General features: G+C 41.6%; 1 protein-coding gene across 1 annotated transcript in view; it reads right to left on the reverse strand.

Moving 5' to 3' along the window:
* The window catches only part of LOC130477365 (VPS10 domain-containing receptor SorCS1), a 496,720-nt gene that overhangs the window by 420,608 nt on the left and 50,571 nt on the right, over positions 1-25,541 (reverse strand). The gene's annotated exons all lie outside the window — the stretch shown is intronic.

The raw sequence follows: 25,541 nt of genomic DNA on the forward strand, positions 1-25,541 counted from the left end.
TAGATTCTAATTCAATTTTGTTAAAAGCTAGCCTTAGGAGCAGCTCAATAAAAAGAGTTCACCTGTATAATCTTTCACGTTTCAGAACCAAGTGAAAATAAATATCTACAGCAGATTTTACATCCTACCGCCCTTCATGTTCATGTCTAATAAGTGATCAGCTACGGAACCAGCAGCAGTAGGACAATAAGGTAGGGGAAAATCAGGATCTGAAGTACCTCAGTCAGAATAGAACTGTATGCCACCCCACAAGCAACACACATCCCCATTGTTTTGCCCATTACTAACATTATCTGTGGACCTTTTAAATTAGAGTCAACAGTTCTCAACTCTGAAATCTAAGTAACACTGAAATCAATTAATTTTGAGTACAGTAGTACCTTCATCTGATGAAGGGAGCTTTGACTCTCGAAAGCTCATACTCTGAAAATCTTGTTGGTCTCTAAGGTGCTACTAGACTAGAATCTAGTTGTTCTACTGCAGACCAAAACTGTTACATTCTGAAACTTAAATCAATGCTAATTCAAAATAAATTTGATTGATGAGATTGAAGTAGCCAGAAAGTGGTTAAATTCTATTAACTGAGAATCTGAACTATTTTCTTTACTATGAAGTGATTTCATTTTAAGAATTCAATTTCTAAGTGAAAAAGCATACCATACTCTTATCAGGTGAGTTGGTACTATATAGGTAGCTGTAGTGTAAATGCCATACCCCATCTGTCCCTACCTTGATGGCAATTTAGTTTTTCTCAACAAGAACAACCCTGTATCATGTCAGATCCTGATTTTTATGCAGTGGCCATTACTACCAAATAAAATATACTCCTGACAAGTAGCCCTTTCTGATCCAGAATTGGTTTGGAGCCTACTTATCTTAGCTAAATTGGCAAGAGCAGCAAAATGCAAAAAGTTAGAACTGCTTGCCAAGATGTAGAATACTGTCTTCTTACCAAAATTATCATATTAGAAAAGTGCCCAGAGAAATCATTTTCAGTATTCAGATAACTATATTGAGCTTTGGGCCAGTTTATAATTCTTTTGGAGTAGTAAGGTACCGGTAAGAGAAAGAGTGTTTCCTTATGTGGCTTGTGAGTTATTATAATGCTTCTAAAAAAAATTCTGTAGTTGGGAGTATGAAATGCTATGTGTGTTGTGTTATACTTTGTGGTTGTATTTTTGTGTTGTATATTGAAAATGTAATAATGTTTTTAACAAAAAATACTTTGTATAATAATTAGCACCAACAAATCTGAGGGGATGAACTGTGTGGCACAAAAAGGTGGATAAGGCCCTGAAACTACTTTGTTTAGCGGCTTATTTTGTGCCTTTTTATTTCAGTGTATTCTTCCTAGTAATGATGATGTTTTTACATGACTGCTCACATTTTATTCTGTGACATCACTGAGGGCAAGCAGTGTTATTTCACAGTGACAATGTTGCTGAATGCGATTGGCTAAATGACATCACTGCTGTTAGATTGAAGAAAGCTGATTTGATTAAAAGTGGTGATTAAAAGTGGTGCCAAAGCAACCTATCACACATGTGTGCTACTGCAATCATGGGTATCAAGCAGTGGAGCACTGAATAAGCTTCAGAAGGCATTGCCACATGAAGTCTTTCACCCACTTTTGCCCTGAATAATAGCTGAAGTATGGGAACAGGTTTACATGTGGAGAATGTTCATGAAATATATCCCTTGTTTAGATTCAACTCTAATCAAAATTAAGGACCTAAATTTCACTGGACAAAACCATATATAACTGCTCAAAGAGATTTTATTTCTGCCACAATGCATTCTGAAAGGCTTTACCCTGTGCATGTGTACAAAACTTCAAGATTGTTACACAAGAACCATCTACCATCTCTGGTTAAACACTGATTTTTTGTCACATATTCTCAACTTTATCTTTTGTCTTGAAGTGAATGTATACAACTAAAGATTTGCCAAGCAGCTGAAAAAAAATATTTCTGCCATATTTGAGGAAGAACAGAATGGAGGTTGCAGTTCAGTGTATAAACAATTTCTTGATGTTTAATCACTAGCTCACAAATGTCTGGCACAGTCTAAATAATTAATTTCCTTGAAATTTCTATGCTACTGCACTCCTTCCATTCCACCACAGGTAGGATGCAAGCTACCACAGCACACAGCCCCAGACAGACTGACCAGATTGCCTGACATGGTTGCCTGTAACCTCCAACCCCCATTGCTCCAGCCCCCATCCTCGCTCAATGGAGCACTTGGATCAAAACAGAGGTGGGGGCAGCACTGCACAACACTGTGACATCACTCTTGAATACGTCATGATGTTATGCAGTTTCCCATATTCTCCATCACCCAAATGCTCCCACCACTGAAAGGCTGCCACCAAAAGGCTGCCACCTAACCCCAGAAGGGAAGCAGGCACATACTGAGTCCTGCTCCACAGACATCATACTGGCTGGCCTATGTGAGGTTGGGCACTTGGCAGTCTTATAAACAGCCGACGCTGCTTATAAGACTGGGGGCTGCGGCTCAGTGGTACAGCATCTGCTTGGCATGCAGAAGGTCCCATGTTCAATCCCCGTCATCTCCAGTTAAAAGGACTAAGCAAGTAGGTGATGTGAAAGACCTCTGCCTGAGACCCTGGAGAGCCACTGTCGGTCTGAGTAGACAATACTGACTTTGATGGACCAAGGGTCTGATTCAGTAAAAGGCAGCTTCATGTGATGCTCACCTTCTGGCACTTGGACAGGCCTTTTTTGCATTAACCCTCCCTTCAATTGTGCACTATGGGATTAGCTGGTCTCTGAGGAGCTAAGTACAATTATTTTTGTATCGGAAACCCAAAATAAACAAGATCTGATTTAACATCCATTTTAGGACTTGCATAGAGATGGATCACCCATACAGACAATGAGGTGGATGCTTCTATGACTAGAATTACGGCTCAGCTTTCTAAACCCAGACTGACTACACCCACATTGAGGGAGGAAGAGTTAATATAGTTAATCAAAAGTTCTTTAGAACTGGAGTTTCTTTTAATGAGGTTATGGCTCAATCATTTCACCATATTATCTACACCCTGCTTTTTTATTTCTATGTACCTGTATGCAGCTATGGATTACTTGAATAAAACTTCACTGGCTTCCTTGTCATATTAGTGGTTTGGATGCTGCTGGCACTACCCCTGTATGCTTGAACACACCAGGATGGGACCTCAAGCTTGGACATGCTTGTGTGACAGCATTCAATACTTCTGCAACGATGAATTACATCATGCAGGAATCTGGCCTCTCTCTAAGCAGACACTAATTGAATCGTTGAACTGCCTCTGTTATTAGAGTTTTAATGAATAATCAACAGGCCTCTTTATTTTTTAATCTAACTTACTGGCTTGGTTTTTAATTAGTCTGCTCCCTAAGCCCAAGAACGCCCCTTCCATTTGCAGGCATTGTTTTCCCCTCAATCTGTCAGCAAGACTTATCATTTCAATAATGCAACCCAACATTAGTACTGCCATCTCCCTGATGAGGATAAAACGGGCAACATTCTCCTCTTGATGCTGCTGAAAGAACAACAAAGGCACAAAATTAAAGAGAAATGAACATTTAAGAAAACTGTACAATATATTGTTAGATAAGCACAATCAAGAATTACGGAAACCAACAAACACTCTACATTTCATTCTTTTCCAGATGTCTTCCCTGGAAGTATCATGCCATTTACAAAGCACATCTGTGACAGCTGAATGATTACACACCACATACAATAGAACTTCCTTTCTTCCTAATATACAGATATTTTACTTCTGAAGCTCATTAGACTGTTTGAATTTTGAGTTCCGTAATCTTCAAAATATCAAACAGGAAGTGAGTTACCATCATAACAGGGAGTGGCTAGAAGTCTCTTTCTTTCTAGCGCTCTGTGACCAATCAGTACAGCAGGTGGAGACTAAAGTGAATAATGAATGCCTATTCAAAGAGGGATGATGAATCACGTGGCCTTATTTTGTTCCATGTTTACTGAATATATGAATCACAAAAGCAGGGGTCAGCATACCTAACACTACTTTAGTTATATAGCAAGGTTCATGGAGCAGAGCAGGGGAGGAATCTTTTCTTGAAGGTTGTTTAGCGAACTCATCATACATCAAATTCCATGTTAAAGCACAGAACATATTGATTTACAAAGAAATACTAACAAAAGAATTCAAAAGAGGTCAAAATCCAAGGTAAATATAGATTGAATGTTACTGTTCTTGGAGCTGTCCAGCTCTACCAGAGGTAGATTCAATGTTATTCTTTTTGCAAAATGTTGCTAGAGTGAAGGTACCAGATGAGATAATGGGACAGAGTGATGGATTTGGATGGGATGACTGAATTACTGGAGTGACAGATCTTACTAATGCTTATTGACAGAGGTTGGGGGATGGGGTTAATAGTATGGGACACACCCTTGCTCAAATTTCCAGAGAAGTCTGCATTGTAAGGCAGATTCCTGGATGGTCCTAGAAGGTTGGTTTTTGTTTTGCAAAGAGGGAGACTCCTCTTTCACCTAAATCTCTCCCTTGCTTCTTCAGGAAATCTGTAGCTGTGTTGAGACTGTTGGGCCAGGCATTGTATGAAACTTTCCACTTTGCTTATTTAATCTGTGCTAGGACTATGCATTTCAAAAGCCCTGAGCCAAAAATACCAGTAAAAATAACTGTTTCAGGTTGTTACTGTGATTTCCAGAACAGTAAACACAAATCGGGGATTCGTAGGCATTACGAGAAGCATACACACACAACGCCAAAAAAAACTGTGTTGTTTTTTGTGTTCTGGTGCATACCAGCAGCAGCAGCAGGCATCTTGCTTTTCTTTGATTCTCTTGATTTGCCAACAATAGTTTCCCCTTCAAACTGGATTTCTGAAAGGGCCAGGAACAGCCAATCACCCATTGCAGACAAGCCCCAGAGAAGGAATTGTTAAAGCCCGGTGCTGCTGCTCTCAGCTGGATGATATTTTCAGAAGAATGAAAGACTTCACTCACCAGCAACTCCTTCAATAGTAGTAGTAAATAATTAAGGTACCCCTATAGTGGACACCCAGTGTGATGACATGTGTCTCACACAGTACAATCCTGGGCAGAGTTACTCCAATCTAAGCCCATTAATTTCAATGGACTCAGACTAGAGCAACTGTGCACAGGATTGTGCTGATAGCAACTTGATGATTGATTCATCACATGCAATCACACATATATGTGCTCTACTTTGGGGAGGGGGATTCAAACTATTTTCAAAGATTGCAGTGATGGGGTGGGGTGGGGCAGTTCCAGCAACTACTCTGTGAAAGGAGACTATGGACGGCAACGAGGAAGGATAACAAATGCAGCATTTTCAGCATAAAGGTAAAACAAAAACATTACTGTCCATTGGTCACTGGAACAGTACGTAAAGGAAGTGGATACAGTCAGAATTTTTTTAAATGCCAGGGGCCAGCACTCTCCTGTGGGGCCACCACCATCCCCCCATAGGAAACAGCAGAGCAAGTATGTCATGGGGAATCTATTTCAGTAGTCTGTAAAACTGAACTCCTCTGTCCATTCTGCTTGAAACGTAGGCATATTGAAGAGGCAGAGCTATGCTATGTGTAAATTTGGTGTTCTAATCTTGAAAAACAGCTGCACCAAACCCTCAAATTGGTACTACATTTAAAATAATGGTCCAAAAATCAGAAGTGGCAGTAAAGGTGTCCTCCCTAAAGCCTGGATCCAAAACTATACCGTATTTTTCGCTCCATAGGACGCACCTTTCCATAAGACGCACTTAGTTTTTAGAGGAGGAAAACAAGAAAAAATCTTGTTTTCCTCCTCTAAAAACTTGTCTTATGGAGTGAATGCTGGCGGGGCGCGTGCGAGCCAGCATTCCCCACCCTGATGGCCAGCTGGGAGGTGGGCGGGGCGCACAGAGCCGGCTGGGCGCGTGCGCCGGCTCGCTCTGTGCGGCCCCGCCCACCTCCCAGCTGGCCGACAGGGCAGGGAACGCTGACTCGCACCATCCCAACGTGCACACGCCCAGCCGGCATTCGCTCCATAAGCACTGACATTTCCCCTCACTTTTGAGGAGGAAAAAAGTGCGTCTTATGGAGCGAAAAATACGGTAACATAATTTTTCATTCTGAGCACACCCCTCATCCATGTTCCCTCCCAATCCTAGCCTCCTTTTTCCTTAAACCTATCCCTTCGCCTCCTCAACCCTCGGACCCCTCCCTATGTTGGGATATTGTATGATCATAATAACACTGTAGGTGGATTCTGCCTCTAGTCTATCTCAAGGTAGGATATCTCACTTAATGGGAGAATTTCCACTAGGAATCATCTGATTTGTTTGTTCTTGCTTATTCTCAATTTTTTTAAAAAAATGCTATCTAGTAACTACTATTATATCTAAGGGACCGCCTCTCCTGGTACATCCCCAAGAGAGCACTACTCTTCACAAACAACAACTTACTGGTGGTCCCCGGCCTGAAGAGGGTCTCGCTGTCCTCAACTAGTGGAACACTCTGTGCAATGAGACCAAAGCCCTCTTGGGACCTCACGCCGTTCCGCAGGGCCTTTAAGACAGAGCTGTTCCACCAGGTCTATGGTTGAGGATAGAAATGGTTGATATAATATCATAGCTGGCCCCCATGCCCACCACGATTTCTGTTTTTAATTGAGTCTTTGGTGGGGTCTTGACTGATTCCCCCCCCCCCCGACTCACTGTGGCTTCAGTGTGTGTGTTATTAATGTGCACCAACTGGTTTTAGTAGGCTTTATTTATTTAACAAACCTGGATGGCCCAAGCTAGCCTGATGTCATCAGATCTCAGAAGTCTAAGCAGGGTCAGCCCTGGTTAGTATTTGGATGGGAGACCACCAAGGAATACCAGGGTTGCTGTGCAGAGGAAGGCACTGGCAAACCACCTCGGTTAGGCTCTTGCCATGAAAACCCCAAAAGGGGTCGCCATAATTCGGCTGCAACTTGAAGGCACTTTACACACACACAAATTTCATTAATTTTAATCTGTATTGTATCATATTGAATTTTATGCTGTGGTGTTGGATTTTCTCCACTGATTGTTAGCTGCTCTGAGCCCAGCTTTGGCTGGGAAGAGAGCGGGGGTAGAAATCTAAATAAACAAAAATAAACTGATCACTCAGTAATTCCCCATAAATATTGTTACTCTTTAAGTTACTACTGTCTCTTGCTCTTTTCTTCTGCCTCAGACGAGCATGGCTACCCACCATGATCTATCTCTAAACTTAGTATTTTCTATTGCTCTTTCAATCTATCTCTTTTATTTATTTTTCTTCTGTTAATTTTATATGTTCAATAAAAATTTAAAAATTAGTACTTTCTTCCTGGATATCAAATAACACAAACCCCTCCCTGAGTTGTTAGCCACATGTGCATCAGTGTAAGCACAAAACAAAAGTCCTTTGCCCTGGGATCTGGAGGTGTATTTATGAGAGTGTTCACATGTACCCCCAGATCTCCTAGTGAAAACAGCTAAATGTAGAATAAACATATTAAACCTTCCCATAAACGTTTGCAGGCTTTTCCACTTGTTTGAAAATGAGTTAGAATTGCTTTATTGGACCTCTTTATTCATTTTATTATTTCTACAAGTATGTCAATGAAATTTTAAATACCATAGCCTTATATGAGCCAGCTGGCATGTGTATCTGTTTAGCTTTCATATACAGTATGTTTATACTGAACATTCAAAAGGAGCAGTTTATCAGGAATTCCATCATTAAATTTTGAAGATTTATTGTGCTTTTTTCCAACATCTGACAACAGGAATGCAATTTCCTCTTCTCTTCATAAAAGACTCCTCTGCTTCCTTGTTTTGAGGAAGGGCAGTTTCTTTTCAATGAGACCATTTATATTTATAAGCAGGCAAATGCCTTTGCAAAAATAATGCACATTTATTACACGCTTATAAGCAAGCACATGTCATTGTAGAAATAATGCACACTTAATACAAGCTTTGGAAAATGATACCTCAGTGTAGGTGACCTCACTGTTGCTGTGACGCCATCATTCCACACCAGCTTTCTCTTCTGACACCGTGAAAAATTATACAGTATTGTGAAATTACCCCTCACCCCACAGGTATTCTTGATAAAAGATGTCTCAGCTATCTGGGTTGGACAATTTTAAAACTGTACTCTGTGTATGCTTTGAAGTTAGTCTAATCCAGCCTTCTGTTACCCAAATTAGTTTCCCCTTTTTGTTGTGGAATTAGCTGGGAAGACTATATTTTGCAAGAGGCAGGGGTAACCAGGATCTTTAACCCTCTGTATACAGAAGTCAAATCCTCTTGCTAAAGAGATTTGTTTTAAGATCAAATGATTTTTATAGTAAAAATAACTTTTAAACACACACACACACACAGTAAAACACACAAAACCCAATACACTCAAGAACTAGAAAATGAGGGGGTGGACACAAGGATAAGAGGTTCCCAGGGGAAGCATATTTACCTCTCACAGGAGTGAGGTCCAACATGGCAGCTGTAGGAAGGGAAAAAGAAGGGGGCCAACAAGCCAGCAAGTGTGGGTGCACGCAGGGTTGAACACACACCCTGCCATTGTGAGAGGGCATGTATTTATACCCAGCAGAGGAGTTGGAGGTAGGTTTCACTGCACCTGGCAATGCCTAGTAATAGCCTGTCATTGCCAGTGGACAAAAGGTTTGATTGCTGTTGATGAGATTAGCAGGAGGAAGGAGGAACGAACAGGAGATGAGGTATATCAGAAACAATACCTAGGTGCTTTTGTCTAAGTACCCCTGAATACTGGCAATAGAGTTTGAAATGAAGGCAAGGCCTGGGAAACTATCTGCCAGGGTGAATCAAAGGGCTTGTCTAGCAACTTGATGGGATTATGTGAGTCCATCCTGGTTCTCTAAATGGCAATGAGAATTAGCAAGGTGTGTCTTATCTGCTGCAGGAGAAAGCTAAACAAATGCTGAAGATGGTCTGTCTTGTCCTTTTGCTTTCCAAGTTATGCCAGATGTTCTCCCAAGGGGAAACAGGTAAATGAGTCAGACTTGCCTAGTTTGTTCTGAAGCTTGGCACACACAACAAGAGGGGTGCCAGGAGACCCATTTTGTCTCTGGCTTTACATCAGTGTTCCATCCCTGCATACTTGCTCCAGTCCTGAATGCCTCGCATGGTGTACCAGGGTAGCCTAGGGCTGCCAGGATACCACAACACTTCCAGTTTGGATTTGAAGTCAGCCCTACATAATACAGACTGAGATAGGTCTATTCTGATTGCAAACGTAGAGATGATTGTTTTATGAGCTGTTCAGATACATTCAAGCATATATGGATGTGCCTGCTTTGTGCAATAATATACTCTTCTAGTATTATTAGACTTTCTCACCACCATTTCCCCACCACCTATGTGCCACTCCCACCACTTCCAATTTTTAAAAGGCCACATAGTATATATAAAAAAAGAATCAAGTTGAGATCTTTGAGTTGAGTCTACTTAGTATGTCTGTGTACCTTTGATGTCTGCCCATGAACTCAGCTAATCTTGCAATCAGGGTTTGTGGACACTCCTAAAACGAATTCTGTTGTGCTGCGTAGACATAAAAATACAATCTATGTTGGCCATATAGGCCATCTGGTCCAATCCCCTGCTCAATGCAGGATCAGCCTAGAGCATTCCTGACAAGTGTTCATCCAGCCATTGCTTGAAGACTGTCAGTGGGGGGGCCATAGAAGCCATTTTCTCTAGGGTGAACACATGAAGCTGCCCTATACTGAATCAGACCCTTGGTCCATCAAAGTTAGTATTGTCTACTCAGACCGGCAGCAGCTTTCCAAGGTCTCAGGTAGAGATCTTTCACATCACCTACTTGCCTAGTCCCTTTAACTGGAGATGCCAGGGATTGAACCTGGGACCTTCTGATTGCCAAACAGATGCTCTACCACTGAGCCACGGCCCCTCCCCAACTGTAGCCTCGAGATCAGCTGTAATTCCAGGAGATATCCAGGTCCCACCTGGAGACTGGCAACACTATGCTTACACAAAATACCTGTGCAATTTAATAAGAGACAGTATGATTGATAGAGAGATCTTTTATTTATCAGATTTGTAAAGGGTATGTTTCAAATAGTTCCATTTGGGCCCATTTGCAACACCAGAAAAAGATCTCCTTGCTTGAATTATAAACTAAAATTATGGGAATGTTAAATACATGGGTCGATAATACTAAGATTTCTAATAGGGGGAAAAAGGCCCAATGCCTGATCAATCCCTACAATTACCACAAATAATACCTTTGGTCAGGTGTTTTTCTCATATGTCAAAGGCCAAGCACAGAAAAACATCCATAGCTCAGACACTGACTAAACTTCTAGAGGAGAGTCTCCAAGCACTTCTATGAGCCACTAGTACCTCTCACCTTCCTTTTTTGTTTAATCTCTTCTTCACAAAATGCATTTTGCACAGAAAATGCTCAGCTGGTTACCAAAGACATGACTAATTGGCACTCTGAATGTAGTTTTATTTGTCCCAGGGACCCAGGTTGTAATCTGATACCAGTGTACAAGGACAGGTACTCCTATAGCCATTCTATTGAGCACAATATTCCACTCAGTTTTCCGAAAAATGCTGATCCAGCTCGGACCCAGGGCCATTAATAATAGTTAATACTTTCCATTAATGCATTATTAATTTATTTTATTCGGTTACTTCCTTCAGTTACTTGATGGATGTTTAATGTGAATGACTGACTACACCTGAACTTTAATAGACCATTTAGTACATGCTACTGTGACCTCTGGTAGATAGTATATAACAGCACAACAGGTCAAGTTACTTAAAAGGCTGAAAATTTCTACCCTTCTTAAACATTCTTCCTATTTGTTTAACCAAAGGTGTTGGAGGAAGGAGCCAAAGAAGGCCAGCTCCTATATCCCCCTCTATAACAAATACACAAAATATGATTGCCATGACTAATAACAGAGAATGCATTACAGCCCCATCTGCTCACAAGAACATGACAACCTTAAGTGCATGATTAGTTCAATTCAAATCAATGGAAGTGGCTTGAAAGGAATCTAAACGCTGACCTGTCAGTGGATTATTTAAAGGTGCTGACAGATAAGAAAGATCATTTATAATCCAGCCATTGTTCATAAGTACATCCCTTTCATTTAAATGCATGCAGCTGCAAAACTGAACACCACTGAAGTAGCCAAAAATCAACCAAATTATGATTATGAAGATCCTGGCCAGTCAATTTAACATCAACTAAACAGCAATACTTGAAATTCTTCAAATGTGGCTATTCAGCGGCAGCAGGACCATTCCATATCCGAGTGTGAGTAGCTGGAAACAGGAGGGAAAGTGTATAAAGCACAGAGGCCCTTAAAGCATGGCTAGGTTCTCTTTTGTTTGTCCCTGCTCTGTCTCATGCTTTGTGATCCTGCGTTCAAAAAACTGAACGCATGGGGAGACAGGCCAGAGACAAACAAATGCTACAAGAAGGGGCACCTTCCCTGCCAGGTGGAAGCCACTGCCTGGCCCTGGCACCAGCAGTACCTTTCTGCCCCCCACTCCATGCCTTTCTCTCTCCCCTGCTCCTGCACCCTCTGCCTGCCCTCAGCACCAGCCAGAGTTACATCCCACCTTCAATCAGCCTGCAGCCCAGAGCCCTACCATCCAATGCAGAGTGGTGGCTTCCTGCGCCCATGCCGCATGCTTTCAGCTGCCACCTCGGGTGGAGGCAGCGATGGCTGGAAGCATGCAGTGTGGGTGCAGGAAGCCTCCACCACCACTCTGCCTCAGACAGTGGGGCTTCAGGCTGAAGGCTGACTGAAGGTGGGCTGTAACCATGGCTGGTGCTGGGGGGGGGGAGGCGGAGGAGGGTGCGGGAGCAGGGGGAAAGGGGAGAGAGAGAGGTGGGGGCAGAAAGGTGCCACCATTGCTGCCGCCATTGCCACTGGAGCCGTGCAGTGGTTTCTACTCGGCGGGGAGTTGACCCAGCACGGAAATGCACCAGCTAACTCCTGCGGCTACCGTAACACTTCCATTTAAATTGAGAGAAAGGAGGGATGGGAAAACCCGAGGAAGTGCTGGAAGGGGAAGCATTAATCCCGCAGGCGGGAGATGAGCACGCGTTTTGCCTGCGGAGATTTGCTACATTTGCCGCAGTATCACAGGACAAAACGGCCATGCGTTAATGCCCAGAGTGTGCAAATGTCCCTCTCTAAAAAAATTTAATGAGTGCTTAACAGTCCTTATCTCATTTTTACTTTACAGCTAGGGTTGCTTGAACACTTCTCAGTTCGGTTCATATTGTTTACCTTTAACAAAGAGAGAAACACTTTTCATTAATCACTGGACTTCTTTAGAACATTTCAAACATGTTTTTATGTTAGTTCTTGCATATTCAAATAGTACAGTACAGTGCATTCCACAGTGTTTCACACATGTATTATCAGATAGCCCAGTAAAACTTCTAGTTTCCCTTCATACCATCAACCCATCTCACCGTGTGCCACCCAGTCATCAATTGTATATATACATAGTGAGAAAACAGTCAACCAGTGATTATAAACATTTTAAAAATCTTACCATTTGGTGTTCATTTCATTCTCTGTTATCAACCTTCTATCATGTTATATACATTTTTGAACAGCCTCGTGAGAGCATAGTTCCCCTCCCACATCCATACCTGACCTGACCTGATCACTCATGACCCTGGGGCAGAATCAATTTCACCTACTGTCCAGAGGCAAAAGCACCTGCAAGGTAAGGGAATGATATTTCACCACACAAGCAAACTCCACTACAGTTACTGAGCAGTTGCCAAACCTTTCAGTAGGATGGTTACTGAACTGAACAGAACTGTGGCTTGGCCTGCAGGTGATCATACCTGTCAAACACAGTATATGCATCAGCCACACGCTTTTTAAACTTACTCTATTTAGAGTCCACCTTTTCATGGCAAAGTTTGTAGCATCCCTCCTTACAACTATCCTGTGAGGCAGGTCATCCTTATTTCTATTTTGTAGACAGAGAACTGCAGATAAGAGATTCAGGTGTCATTAGGGTTGCCAGCTCTGGATTGGAAAATACCTGGAGATTTTGGGGGTGAAGCCTGAGGAGGATGAGGTTTAGGAGGGGAGGGACTTCAGTGGAGCATAATGCCATAGAGTCCACCTTCCAAAGCGACCATTTTCTGCAGGTGAACTGATCTCTATTACCTGGAGATCACTTGTAATAGTGGGAGATCGCCAGCCACCACCGGGAGGCTGGCAACTCTAGATGCCATAAACAAACCACAGTCCAGTTGTGATAATGAGCCTAAAAAATTCAGGCTCATGTGCTCCTTCTTCCTCCCCTTGTATGCCGCACTGTTGGTTATGACATCCTAATGTAGGTGTTTCAACAAACTGCAGTTTGTTTGAAGCTTCTTTAACAAAGGTAAGCAATGCCATGCATTGATTGAAAGTTTCCTAGACCAGGTACCTCTTCCCTATGTCCCCTCTTTCAAGCATATTCATTATTGATGGTGATGATGATGACAGCTGTATGGACATATTTTCATTGTCCCTTATTATAGATCATCCTTCCATTACACCAGATGAATGTCCTTTAGTCCAGAACATATGTTTACTCATAACATTCTGTCTGATCCTCTAGAGGGTCATATTTTGTAACTAACAACCCTCCAAACTGAACGGTACAGAACAAGTAAAATATGGCATGCAATAACATAAAATATAACACCAACTGTTATTGTGAAACACTAAGAAGCCAGGTTAATTACTTGGCAATAGCAAATCCATTCTGACCGCAAAGTACTACTTTTGAGAAAGATTTTGATTAGTACATAAGCTTAAGTCAAAGGAGATCATTATGAAACACAAAAAGGAGGAGGGGGAGAAACGTATAGGTATTGCATTGTAAAACAGCCTAAGAAAATGGAAAGCTACTCAGGGGGTTTTATAATGCACCATTCTATCAACATTTTGATTGCACCAGAGTCAGAAAGGACATGAACCCTAAAGTGAGTTGGATTACATTTAACTGTAATGGATGTGCTGCCCAGAAGGTGACATCTTAGAAGCATACAAATGCAATTTTACTAAATAAGAAAAGAGAAGGTTTTTTTTCTTTTGAATTGCCTTGGTGGAAAAGAACTGATCCCTTTTGAAAGTGTGTATGTAATAGCAGACATTTAGCAATACTGACTTCACTGCCTGCAGAGAAATTAACAGTGACTCCTTGCTAGCCATGATTTGCAAACTGGGATCCAGCCTCAGAAATATGCATTCAGTTCCTCCTTCTTCTCTCCTTTATGGCATAAAGTCCTGGCTTGCACCAAATTCCATTCCATTCTTGGCCTTACCCATGGGTTCAGCATCAGTGTATCATTATGCTCAGTAGAAAAGGGCAAGAGTCCAGTAGCACCTTAAAGACTAACAAAAATATTTTCTGGCAGGGTATGAGCTTTCTGTGAACTATCATTATGCTCAGTTCAGACATCACATGAAAGAAAGATTTAATAAAGCTAACCATGGTTAGTATGAGCATGTGAATGCACTCCATTACGGTTGGAATACAACAAACCAATTACTGATCTATGCTTTGCCATTTGCTTATTAATCTCATTGCAAGTGATGCTTGAATGTGGACATTCTGACTTGTTTCTTGGTGCCGCTTCTGCAATGTTGGCTAGGATGTCAGCTGGGTATCTATAAGAGAGGGGGGGAGCAAAGCTGAAGAAATCAGCATTTCTCAAGGATTTGAATTGTCTGTGAGTTGAATCAGCTTTACAACACAACAACAATTAAAATAAACTACAGTTTGAAGTTATGACTGAACAAAACCTTAACCTAACTAGTAGGGTTGCCCTCCTCAAGATGAGGCCTGGAGATCTCCCAGAAATACAATGGATCTCTGGATGACAGAGATCAGTTCCCCTGGAGAAAATGGCTGCTTTGGAGGGTGGACTCTATGGTGTTCTACTCCTCCTCTCCCCAAACCCCACCATCCCCAGGCTCCATCCCTAAATCTCCAGGAATTTTCCAACCCAGAGCTGGCAAGCCTACCAATCAGGTTTCCACTTAATCAGGATTTGTAACTTCTCTTCAAATCCTGGCTTCAAATCCTGATTAATATGGGGACCCTGGTTAGTGTTAATCATGCATAGATTCACAGCAAATATAATCCTAAATTGGAAATAAGGCAAACAAAGAGAGAATTCACACCAGAGTGTAGAAGAAACCAAGGATTTGTGCTTTCAGAAAGCTGGTTTATTATTTACAAACCATTTCTTGCACAGAACCAGTGTTAACATCTGCTCTGGACCTACGTTGCTATCCTCTGATGAATTTGCTTCCTATATATGTTGCCAGGAATGCATTTTCTATTCCAGGTGTCACTGTATAGTGTGTGTACGCATAAACATCAGTGCACAGATGTCTGTTTAAAACTAGCCTTAGATTTATTTTCTTTAAAGTAGAGACAGAGTATCAGGACAGGAGTCAAGTTCGTTCACTCACCTTTTCCCTGTTTTTCTCTTTTAATGAACCTTTGCAATGAAAATGCTGGTTTATGATACAACATAATGGGTCTCATTTATTGCTGGTTTGTAGTTTTTCTTTAATTTTTATTACACCTTTTACTCCCAGTGCTTGTAAAGTCAAGATGTACCAGGGCATTATTTGCCAGCTGTTAGAGGTAGATGTACAAGGTCCATGAGACCTCCAACAAAGAGGATGAACCAAGTATCAATAAAAGGATCCTGACTAAAGCAGACTCATAACTTTTGAACAATTAAAGGTAGAAGAAGAAGAGTTGGTTTTTATAGGCCGACTTTCTCTACCACTTAAGGAAGAATCAAACCGGCTTACAATCACCTTCCCTTCCCCTCCCCACAACAGACACCCTATGAGGTGGGTGGGGCTGAGAGAGCTCTAACAGAGCTGTGACTGGCCCAAGGTCACCCAGCTGGCTTCAGGTTTAGGAGTGAGGAAACCAACCGGGTTCACCAGATTAGCCTCTGCTGCATATATGAAGGAGTGGGGAATCAAACCCGGTTCTCCAGGTCAGAGTCCACCACTCCAAACCACTGTTCTTAACCACTATGCCAAGCTGGTACTCAAAATCTGCCATTCCTTGAATGTGCATAGTTATGAAAGCTATCAAACCTATACTGTGTGGGGATATTTAATTTTGGAGTACCTGTAAAAACTGAAACTTTAGCCATGTTTGATCCATTTTCATGTCCATATGGTATTTACTATAAAGCTGGCTTAACTGCTTTGTGGTCATTTTTAAGGAAGTGTGATGGCATTTGTGGGCTAACTGGGGAGTGTCATTTCTTTAAACAGATTATGTTTCACACAGCATATATAATTTTACACAGAGATAATTTCTGTGTAAAAGGTCATGGGGAACATTGTATGCAGATTTGGCTTGACAATATGTTATTTTGCCATAAATACAAGCGGCAGGAAGCTGATGTTCAGGTAGTAAAATTTGATCCATGCATTCCGGAAACTAGGGATGTTACTGACATTTTTCACATATCAATTTACCCAAATTTAGGAGTTCAAAATCACTTGCTCTTGTTTCCAAAAAATGCTTGTATTCAGGCTTGTTTTTATTTCTGAATGTTGTATAGGGTGACAGGAAGATATGTCAGTCTCCCTCTGTCATTGTCTTCTGACAATGGGTGAAGACTTCTTGATTTTTTTTGTTTTGGTTGGCATAACCCCAAAAAAAGTTTATTGGCCCTCCTCTCTGGGTAGCAATTCCTACCGATTGGTCCTCTTCATTGTAGCCCATAAGAAAACGTAAGGGTACTTAAATTTGCAGAATGACCCCATGCAATATTTAACCATCTTCCACTGCATCAATATGTAGTCAGTAGACTATATTTGACCAGTCAATTAGGGATGCCACAATTTTTGCCACAAACCTGTTCAGCACTTGAACTTACCATATTCAAAGATATTAATCAGATATGAGCCAATCACCCAGCCTGATCGGTTTGTGCTAAACAGCCATGATTTGCATCAGGTTTTTTGCAAAAGTGTGCATCCACAAAGATGTTGCTGATTCAAACTGAACAGCAGCCATTAGCTGTAAGGGACTATTTAGACTAACACTAAAGGGTAGGGTTTTATTAAATACGACATTTATTTGATGATGTATATGATTTGTGACTAAGTTAATTGTCTATTTAAACAATTGTCTACTGAGCAGAGCAGTTATGGACCAAGGATGAAGAGAGGGGGTGTAGAACTCCACTGGGCTTTGTGAGAATGCACATGTACAAAAAGCCAATTGTGTACTGTATGGTTAGGTAGCTATACAGTGAAGCCACCTTCCAAACATCCACAATTGGGTTGACAAACAGTCAAACCAATCACTGAACAAACAGCCCCCAGTCCGCAACTAGCAAACAAAACATGAGCCAATATTAGGGTTGCCAGCACAAGGGTGGCGACTGGTGGGAGACATACCAGGTGGGTGGGGGCCTCGCCAGCTATGTTAAGCATCAAGGTTTTCTCAAATTCGAGAGTGTCCCTGGTAATGCACTGACATCACTTCCAGGAGCACAGAGAATGATGTCTGCATGTCAGGATGCTGCCTGTCACCCCTGATTATCCTGTTTATTTTTCTCCCACTGCCCAGCAAAGCAGTGGGAACCTGGCAAGACTAATAAAACTGGTGAGTGATCAAACATCCCTGGGTTCAGTGTGTCAGCACTACTCCAGTCTTGTGCAAAGCATTTCACGTTTTTCCTTGATCAACTAGTTTTGTTGCCATGTAATCTTTCTCCTGTGAAAGAACATTTTGAATATTTAGCCAAGAAACTGAAACTCACAGTAAATCTTGAACATGGATGTCAGGTAAGTATGCAGTTTCCATATCACCACACAACTCTAGCCAAAACAGAACCTTGAACATCAGCGAGCCAGGGAAAGTAGTGCAACAACCTCTTCTCACAACATAATGTGTGCTTTCTTCTTGACTACTCAATGCAAAGATCTAGTAGAAGCCAGGGATGCTTGACTGCCTTTCCATGCAGACTGCATTTTGTTTGTAAATTGCAACCACCCTCAAACAAATTTTTTAAGGAATTCTTTCTTTTAACATGCGAAAATGAATCAAAATGTTCTACATATGCATGTTCTCACCACTGTTTCCCCTTTCCTCATTCTTCATGTTTCATCTCTGAATTAAACGTTCAATACAATCATAATAATAAAAAAATATTTGGCTTGTACAGCTGGGTAGGTTGGGGAAGGCACACACTTGGTTATGAGTAGCATCAACCAAGCCCTTAGTTGCTTGAGTGGTACATGAAGGAAAGGTAATGAGGCGTAACACGTCTTGGCACAGTTTGATATGCAGGCTACAATTAGGGTTGCCAGGTCCCTCTTCGCCACTGGTGGAAGATTTTTTGGGTGGAGCCTGAGGAGGGTGGGGAATGGGGAGGGGAGGGACTTTAATGCCATAGAGTCCAATTACCAAAGTGGCCATTTTCTCCAGGTGAACTGATCTCTATCGGCTGGAGATCAGTTGTAATAGCAGGAGATCTCCAGCCACTACCTAGAGGTTGGCAACCCTAGCTACAATAAATGAAGCTGCCAACAACACTAGCCAAATTTGGAGCCAGGGTGGGGTTGCCAACCCCACTGGTTCATACCTAGTAGCAGCCTGCACTCAACAACAACAACAAAAAGTTGCGTTTTTGTAGATACACACCAGCTACAAACAAGGTCATATGTTTGGTGTCTCATATCTTCATTCAGGGTGTGGGTACAAAAGAAAATGCTGTTTGTTTTGAATTTAGAGCAAATCATCAAAGTAATCTAATGAGGCGTTTGACAACACAAAACCAGTACAACAAACAAGGGAATCAAATATTGTGTGTGTGTGTGTGTGTGTGTGTGTGTGTGTGTGTGTGTGTGTGTGTGTGTGTGTGTGAAAATCGCTGTATTCCTCTCTGCAGCTGGTTCATATTAGGGGCCCTTCCTGGATTGCTGAACAGTAGGTCACCATGGAATAAGTCTGTGTGGAAAGTTGACATAAACCATTTATGCATGGCTGTTTCCTCACAATCACCCCGCTGTCTACTTCAGGGCTTTGCTTTGATTATGCTTGCATTTTCCGACCATCAGAGGTCACCTCGCTCTCCCCACACGTTTCCACACTTTTTGCCTGCGCTTTCTGGATTCTGGCTAAACACAAATCCAGAAATCACGGGGGAAACGTGCAAACATGCACAGAGAGGGCAAGGCGGCCTCTAACAGTTAGAAAATGAAAGCATAATCAAAGCAAAGCTCTGATGTAGTCAGCGGGGTTACCACAAGGAAAAAGCCATGCATAAATGGCCACAGACCAGCAGGAGTCTTATGAACAGAGAATGAACTGGGGGGAAGGGGATCTTTGCAGGAGAGAAATAGTTGTCTTTAAAAAATCTTTTAAAAGCCTAATGGTGTGCTCCTTTCTTTGCATACTAACAACTGCTGACATTTGATGTCAGCATCATGAGTGCCTAATCCACAAGAGCTGTTTTTCTAATGCCCTTGCAAAGGGAAGAGCCACAAAATGGCCTCATCATCAACTCTCTAGCCGGCCTTCTACAGTTTTATAGTTTCTTTTATTAAAATTTAATAAAATATTAATTATGAAAAATAAAACCTTAATTGGACATTGCAACAACAAAGTCATAACATTTTTGGAGTGGAATTGCACACTGCACAGTTTCAATTAAAGCTAAGGAAACTGTTTTACTGTAGCTAGCACTTAGCCTGTTCAATCAAATAGCAGGGTAGGGGGAAGGTTTAATCAGCAATCAGTACTTCACTGTAAGTAGCTCAGAGAGTCAAACTTTTTTAGGAGAACAGGAAGTGGGAGCTAATTACACTCCCTCTTTTCTTAGAACTCACAGGTCCCTACAGTGTGACTCATTGTTCCTGCCCCCTCCCCAGTGTCTGAATATCTCAAATCACACAGGCTTTGAAAGAGCTGCAGAAATGTCAGCCTCAGGGCTGTCTTATCTTCTCATAGGGAACTGTACCTGAAAGATGTTTCTCTGCCTCAGCATAGTCACAATATTAATTGATGACTTCCGTGAAAGATACATGGACACAATTTGCCCAACTGCAAAAGAACCTACCAACCTGAGTTTAAGAAATGACCTGTGCCATCTGAAACAGAGTTGTACCCATCCACTGAGGTCAATGGGTTTAGAAGGGTACAACTCTGTTTAGGATGTAACTCTGCTTAGGATTGCTCTGTAAGACCCCTATTAACCTTTTCTATACTGAAATACAAGACTCCAAGAATCTTTGAGAAATGATCTTGGAAGAAGATCCTTTCCACCAAAGTTCACTGATGATTTGATATATAAGTCTTTCATGTATATATTCTATGAGCACCACTGCTTTGAGTTACTGTTTTAATCTTTGACACTTCTATAATATGTCTCCTGTGATACTCTAACTAGATCACACATTATGTCATTATCTTCACAATTCTTCTTAGCATGAGCATACCGTTTTAGATTTTTAACAATGCCATAGAAATATTAATCAGTCTTTCCCAGTCCCCTGCAAGGTAAGCACTAAATAAGTTCATTATTCATTCATTCATTACATCCTCATTTCACAGGTGGTGAAGAGAGAAAGTTATGTAATTTGCAATTATACTTAATGGGTTTACTGCACTAGGGTAGCACACTGTAGTTGCCACTTAATAAAACAATTCAGTAAGAACGGGAATTAGACTGTGAAAATTCCAGATTCTAATCTGCTTCACACATAGCATTTTCATAAAAAGGTAAAGCGCCGGGTCATTACAGACCCATAGGGTGCTGTCACATCATAAAATTTACTAAGTGCACTTTGTTAACAGGGTGGTTTGCCATTGCCTTCCCCATCATCTACCCTTTACCCCCAGCAAGCTGGTTACTCATTTTACCAACCTCAGAAGGATGGAAGGCTGAGTCAACCTTGAACTGGCTACCTGAAACAGACTTCCATTGGGATCATCATGAGCAGACCTTTGACTGCAGTACTAAAGCTTACCACGCTTTGCCACAGGGCTCACCCTGTCCCTTGAAAGCCCCTATAGCCTAGCCTCTTTTTCTGTTTCCTTCGCTCATTCCCATGCACCACCCAACCTACCTTATCTGCTCTCCTGTCTTCAGCTATATTTATTATTCATATAGAACTGAATATAAATTTTCTTTGTACCCTACTCTCCCCCAGCAAAACTGAGCTCAGGGCAGTTAACATCATAGGTTTAATTTACTTCATTTATACCCAATCTTTCTCAACAATGGAGACCCAAAGCAGCTTATATCATTCTCCTTGCCTCCATTTTATCCTCACAACACCCTTGTGAGGTAAGCTAGGTTGAGAATGTGTAACTAGCCCCAGGGTCACCCAGTCAGCTACATGGAAGAGTGGTGATTTCCAGATCATACTCTGAAACTCTAACCACTATACTACAGTGGCTTTTGTGGGGTGCCTGCTGTTGAACAGTAGCAATCAGTCAGTCCTGACTGAGTCATGAAAATCGTGTAGTATCAAGTTGCCCTGTTTCCCCACCTTTTATTGATAGAAACCAAGACTTGAAGGCTGCCAATGCTGTTGTGGTTGCCTAGCAACCCCCCACAATGGCCACTTATGGGGGCATTAGTTTGCTAAAGCTACAGGCACTGTTTCTATCATTTTAAAAGGTTTCAACCTCACGTTTTTTTTTTAGATGTCAGATTTTTCTGTGAATGCTTGCGTTTTTTTCAGGTTGGTAGAAAGATTTGTCTTGTTTGTCCATAGCCCCAATCTCTGGATTTAAATATCCACAAATAGGGCCATGTTGAGAACTTGATATTTCAATGTTTCTTGCATGCATCAATTGTGATTTATATACCTGGCCTTCAAACTTTAGCAATTATTATGTTAAAATTCAAATGTAAAATGTAATACAAATTTTGAACATTTTAACAGTGCAATGTATTTAGTCAAACAATAATCCAAATAAATTTTAGATTACAGCCAATTAACAGAAAAACGCAAATCATACTGTAGTGGATTCAATGATCTGTGGGTGTGCGGATTGTGAATCTTTTCCATTTCCCATGGGAAATGTGATTTCTGGTTCATAGGACCCATCTGAACTACCAGCTATGGGGTTCGAGAGTTACACCAAGGAAGGAGAAGGTGGTTAAAATGACCTCAATTCCCTCTTCCATCAATGCCGCTTGGCTGACAGAAGAGGTGGGAAGGGCAATTGCATCCCCTTTCCACTCCACACTGTATTCCTTCCTCGTGACTATCAGTTCATGCAGGCCCTGCAACCCTGCCAATCAACTTTCTTAGGGTCAGAAATACTGCTGGGGGTGGAGGGAGGCACCATCCACAACTATCAGCACCTTCTGCTAATGGATCACTGGATCCAGTACATTGAATCCAATTCACAGCTTGATGTTTTCAGAGATTACTTTGTCAATTATTTTTTACTGTTACAAATAATAATTGTTCAATTGCTATTTGTCATCACATATCACAACAGAAACTCTATAGCAATACAGTGCTCTAAATATTTTAGAATCAAGCGATAGTCAGTTTTAAATGATTACCTTATCAATATCCTGAATTTTAAAAGGTTTATTCAATACACTACGGAGACATTTGTGAAATGTCTATGATGCAACTCTTTCAGTATCAAAAGGTCCAAGCAAGAATGAGTTGTGAATATTCCAGCCAGCCATAAGTGATGATAAATGCTTCATTTTAAATCTCAGCACCTTTTTAAACTATGGGACAGATGGTTCTCTGTATCTGTCTTAAAAATGAAACAATGGGTTGTCACACTCAAGAATACTGATATGGTGAAACAAGAGCGAAACCAAAAGAAAAAGGCAGATGTTTATCTCCATCTTTATTCTAGTTTTGAGGACATCATTAATCTCTGCACTATGCCTACAGAGGTAAGATTTATAAAATGGGCATGCAGCAGCCCAACTTGCTATGTAAATATGTTTATACGGTATGCTTCATCAGTCGCAGCTGTGTGCAGCCTCAAAAGTAACTGGTGTCTGGGATGGTCCAGCTAGAGTGCTCATTCACTGTCCATGTGTGTCTCAAGAACTGCTAATGGAGATTGCACTACATACCAGATGAAGTCAAAAACATGAAATGGCAACATCACATGGGATGCTCAAGCTGCTCCAGTTGAAAGGCTGCAGCAAAACTGCTGGTTGGGATGGGAAGGGCTCCAAGGAGCAGCCTGGGCACTGCTGCCCACCAGTAGATCTACTAATGAGTCAGGAGGCAGCTTTCACAGGTAGGTTTTATGCTGTTACTAATGATAAGATGGGCAAGAGCATAGCAACCAACAAGTATTTCAACTGTGGTCAACGTTTATTTATTTATTTACAAAATTCACACCCCGCCTTTCTGCCTTCATCAAGGTGACCAAGGCAGTTAACAAACTAAAAACTTGCATTATAAAAACACATCTTAAAAATGATTAAAACCAAACAAAAACACATAATCGAAGCAATTAAAACCAAACTGAAATATACATACTAAAACATGAAAGTGGGATCACTGAGGGAACTCCAGATTTTCTTTTTTAAAAGAGTCTTCTCTTGATGGTGGAAGATGAGAACAGAAGGAGACAGGCAAGTCTCTCTGGGGTGAGCGTTCCATAATTTTGGTTCCACGACCAAGAAGGCGCTCTCCATGTCTGCAATCCACCTAATCTCAGAAGGTGGGGGCACTCAAAGCAGGGTCTTGGAAGATGATCTTAGTGGTCAGGTAGGTTTATATGGGAGTAGGTCAGGGGTCCACAATGTGCTGCCTGTGGGTGTCCACTGATACCTGTTCTTGTGCTTGCCAAGTGTTTTTAGGAAGTGGGCAGGGCCAGGTAGGGCTTTTGCCCGGCAAGGCTTCTGATTGATTAGTGGAGATTTGATTGGCTGGGCGGATTTTTTTAAATGTTGCTTTTGCAGCAGCTGCCACCACAGCACAAATATCTGCATAATGGTGTGTGTGTGTGTGTGTGTGTGTGCGTGTGTGTGTGTGTGTGTGTGTGTTAAGTGCCGTCAAGTCACTTCCGACTCATGGCGACCCTATGAATGAAAGTCCTCCAAAATGTCCTATCTTTGACAGCCTTGTTCAGATCTTGCAAACTGAAGGCTGTGGCTTTCTTTATTGAGTCAATCCATCTCTTGTTGGGTCTTCCTCTTTTCCTGCTGCCCTCAACTTTTCCTAGCATGACTGTCTTTTCCAGTGACTCTTGTCGTCTCATGGCATGACCAAAATATGAAAGCCGCAGTTTAGTCATTTTAGCTTCTAGGGTCAGTTCAGGCTTGATTTGATCTATAACCAACTGATTTGTTTTTTTGCATAATGTTACTGAAGTTAAACTGTGTCAACCATTTTGTGGCCAGCTCTGCCTCCTGCTGCAGCCATTTTGTGGCAACCGTTTTGTTTCTGAGCCCATCATGCCATGTCAGAATTCCAAATGTGCCCACAGGCTCAAAAAGGTTGGGGACCCCAGAAGTAGGTGATCCTTCAGGAATGCTGGTTCCAAGACATAAACTGTTAAAAATAACTCTGCTAGATTAATTGGCTTTTTATCATTTTGAGATTTCTGTTAAATTGTACAGTTTCAGAACATGATGAAGTAGTACGGCTCAGGCATGTAGTCAGTGATCTGCTGTAGTGGGTGATACAGAGGTGACATCAATAGGTGGTCTGCAGTGATCAAAATACTCAGACAATGAGCAGATCAGGGATATTTGTCCAAAGAGGAAGGACACTTGTCAAATGTAAACGATATCCTAACAAAAACAGATCAAGGATATTATAAATAATATAAAACCAGCCTGACCAGAACAGCAGACAGAAAATTGAGCAGCCAAAGACAGCTTGCTTCTTCCCTCCATGCCCAAAATAATCGTCTGCTTTATCTGCCAGCATCCTAGGGACTACAAAAGCAAGGGGAAGGATACTCTGCCAGCTGTCACCAGCCAGAGGTCCAACCAGCAAGGAAAGTTCTGCTTGGCTCCAGCAGGATATAAGTGCTTATTTTGTCCTGTGATTGTCAAACTGATCTTCCTGCTCTTCTTTTACTGTCCATCTTGACTTCTGTTTCTTGTCTTTGAAGATTTTAAGTCCTTTATTTTGGGAATTTTTTGTAAGCTTTTGTAAGTCTGATAGAAGGGCCACTTTGGGAGACAGTAGTTGCACTAAAAGCAGGATTTAAAAGTAACAAATAACTGAATAGACAATTTCTATAGAAAAGCCAGTTCCCAATATTTCATCAGACTCTTCCAACAATCACACACTTGTGACCAAGGAGAACTCCTGATGAGGCTACACAGATAGAGCAGGCTTGACTCTCAATGACTATGGAAACTACATGCAGGAAGCCAGCACACACTGGCGTCTCTGACTGGTACTCCTTTCACTTTCCTCTGTATGAACTAATGGCTTCCACTCACTCCTATGGGGAAAAATACAGC

This window comes from Euleptes europaea, chromosome 5, assembly GCF_029931775.1.
Source record: "Euleptes europaea isolate rEulEur1 chromosome 5, rEulEur1.hap1, whole genome shotgun sequence".
Classification (NCBI taxonomy): Eukaryota; Metazoa; Chordata; class Lepidosauria; order Squamata; family Sphaerodactylidae; genus Euleptes; species Euleptes europaea.